We start from the raw sequence: 3,427 nt of genomic DNA on the forward strand, positions 1-3,427 counted from the left end.
ATCAGATTAATTACTACCTGGGGCTTGGGCGAGAGGACATAGAGGGGGCACTGGGAAAGGGAGGCTATTGTTAATGAGTATGGGTTTAAAGTCCTACAGTTGGCTCCTCTCTGAGGGGGCGTGGCTAGGCCCTGGGGGGCGTGGCTAGACTCAGCTTAAAGCCCTGCTGAGGAGCAGCAGCCCACACTGTGGTGGCTGTTTCCTGTGGAGGCATGGCTGAGTGCGCTTGCATCTGCGGCATGGGCTCTTTGCAAGAATGTCGATGTCGTCAGCAGCGCCAAGGCCCAGCTGAGATGGCACCGGCTGAGGGCAAGCCTGCCCCGGCCCTGGCCCTGGCAGAAAAGAACCTCGAGGCGGACAGGGCAGCGCGGTGCTGTTTGGAGAGTGGAGGAATCGAGATCCCCATGCTGCCCCGGCCACCCCCGCACTGCTCGCTGCAGGACCTGCCAGTGGAGATGCTGGTGGAGATCTTCGCCCAGCTCCCTGGCACCGATCTGCTCAGCCTGGCCCAGGTCTGCACCAAATTCCACCACATCCTGCACACCGACAACATCTGGAGACGGCGCTGCCGCGAAGAGTTTGGCGTTCATGAAAACTCGCAGAACCTGGAGATGATGGGTATGTCTTATCCAGAAGTCTATGTGAAGCTGTTCCACCCATACAGACACATTTTGGGATTGTGGCAGCTAGATACTGACTGTAGAGGATATAGAGGACTGTTGAATGTCGTGGTGGATGGCTTATGCATTACTGGCTGGATCTACAGGCCTGGCCTTATCACCCATGTGCATGGCCCAATTCATTTCCAGCCCTCGTTCAGAATTCGCCTGAAGGAGAGGAAATCAGCCGTGGTGGAGTGCATGGAAGGCCGCCTCAGCAGGCCCCACCACCTCCACATGCAGATTTGGAAGGACAGCTTCACCATGCAGTGCAAGAAGAACGACCGCCAAACCTATTTACCAAGGCAGCTTTTGGGAGAATGGAGGCGGGTGCTTGTGCAGAAGGACAGACATGAGTATGACTGCCTGACCTACCGCCGCCTCTACCTCCCGCTGAGCCACCCGGACGACCTCATCAGGCCAGGCCTCTTCCAAGGCAAATATAATCCCTACGGCACAACGACTGTCATGCTCAGCTTCCATGGGAAGTATGCCAGGGTCACCCAGATCACGGGAAACTCCATCGAGAGGTTAGAGATCCACCTCATGCGCCGCATCCAGCTGCCAGATGGCGAGTTCTTCCGCAACTTCAAGGAGCTCTCCCGGGTGGTCAAGAATATTGACAAGCAGGTGATCCGGGAGCAGCAGCAGCTGCAAGAAGAAGGCACTGAGGAAAGCGAGGGTGATGGCTGGCAGAGCCCTGCCCAGCCCAGCGTCAGGGAGTCCGGGGCTGCAGCTTTGGAGGAGCAGCCTGTTCCCTTTGTTCTGCCTGTTGGCTTGTACTCAGGAGACCGGAACTACCCCCAAACCTGCAGGATGTGTTTCTATGGCGTGGAAATTTTTACTGATATCTTAGACTTAGATGGCTTCGCCTACCCCAGGCGCTTCCCTGGAGTCTTCATTCTGTTCGATGAGAACCACTTCGGGTTCATCTGCCTGGATATGAAACACTTCATGCTGTACGGCAGAGTCCAGAACACCTTCCAGAATGTGGAGGCACCATCCCCGCAGGCCTTCCTGGAGATGCTCAAGAACATTCAGTCGTGACCCCCTGGGAGGAGCAGCTTGCACGCACTTTGAAGATATGACCTTCTGACCAGGTTACCCACCTTGGCTGGTTTTTTTAATCCTCACCCGAGGATATTTTCCCATTGATGTTTAGAGAGATGGGGGAGAGAGGGAAAGACAGAAATAATCGATGTGAGAGAAACACATCAGTTGGTTGTTTCCTGCCCAAGCCCGGACCAGGGCCAGGCTGGGTAGGAGCCTGCAATTGAGGTAGAAATAAACCTAGACCAGTGGTCTCAACTTTCCTAATGCTGCGACCCTTTAATACAGTTCCTCATGTTGTGGTGACCCCCAATTTACTTGTTACCAATTGAACATAATTAAAGCATAGTGATTAATCACACACACAAAAAAGAATAATACATTTTCCCATTATGCAGGTTGAAATTGTTATTGCTGCAATATTTGCAGTAGTATGAATAGAATATAAATGCATGTGTGTTTTTCATAAAAATGGAAGTTTAATGGTTTATACTGTACTTGAAATTACATCTATAGTATGTGACACTTTTATGCTTTGGGTCACTATAGCAAATGTGAAATAAGTCAAATGCTTCCGAACTGTCATATAATGCAAACAATTTTGCATGGGTTAGTAAGCTCATTCAGATTTTTAGTGAACTACTGTTCCTCAACTTCACAAAAATTCTTCAATGTATCATTGCAGGTAAATTCAAATCCTTTGGAATAGAATCCCTTTCCTATTTCATCAAAATCCGTATCCCAATGTTTCCCATGTCTTCAGATTTTTGGGGGTACAGGTTAAATTGTCTCATTAATGAATCAAGTATAATGCTTGCAGTTGTATAATGAAAAACTGGTCCCAAATCTTTTATTAAGTGAAAACCTATATATCTTAATCTTTAAAATGACTTGTGGGAACTTAGTTCCAGAATGAGAATAGAAAGATTAGGGTAGAGGGCTTTTTCCATATCCAGACTTAATTAATGCAACTAGGCAAATGTTTGGCCTTATTCATTCAGGTAGGTTATTTGACTGTTTTCTTATCTATTAAATTATAGTATTCTTTAAAAATAATTAATAATATTATAAATAAAATTAGATCAATTCTAGATAGAGGCAGGAGAGAACAACCCCAGTTTCAGATTTGAAGTAAAAAAAAAAAAAATAATCGTTGTAAAATTTTTTTTCTTCTGACCTTTGGAACATTTGTGATCAATGCTCTCTGCTAAGCTGAGTTAAATTTGTTTTGCACTTTGCATTTTATGTGTAAACATTAACGGCTGATGTCCAGGCTAATTCACATGAGAGTATTTAACCTATTCACAACTAATGCAATAACATTTCGGTACAAATAAAATACTCTCCCACTGCATTTTTTAAAAAAACAGAAAAACTGCAATTACATCATAAACACATACATACTATCCAATAGTTTTGATAACAGTATAGATACTCTGTAAAGTACTGTACACATCTATAAATAGAAAGAACAATGGATGCTGGGGTCCAACCCCAGCGGGTCCAGGGGTCCCCAAAGGTGTGGACGGAGTCGGTGAAGAAGGAATGACATGGAGACAGCCTTCAGTTGATCAGCAGCCTAGCCAGGACCTCTAGCCAGGATCTCCAGCCAAGTTCTGGTCAGGATCTCCAGTGAAGTTCTGGTCCCAGGGTCCTGGTGTTTAATTGGTCTTTGTTATAATCCTGGTATTTAATACCCAGTTGATTTTTAAATCCTT

The 3,427-nt window shown here is 46.4% G+C and overlaps 1 pseudogene; it reads left to right on the forward strand.

The window, feature by feature from the left end:
* Window positions 1-212: 212 nt before the first annotated feature.
* On the forward strand, window positions 213-1,706 carry LOC102435322 (annotated as a pseudogene).
* The last annotated feature ends 1,721 nt before the right edge of the window (window positions 1,707-3,427 follow it).

The sequence above is a fragment of the Myotis lucifugus genome, unplaced genomic scaffold (assembly GCF_000147115.1).
Source record: "Myotis lucifugus unplaced genomic scaffold, Myoluc2.0 scaffold_53, whole genome shotgun sequence".
NCBI lineage: Eukaryota > Metazoa > Chordata > Mammalia > Chiroptera > Vespertilionidae > Myotis > Myotis lucifugus.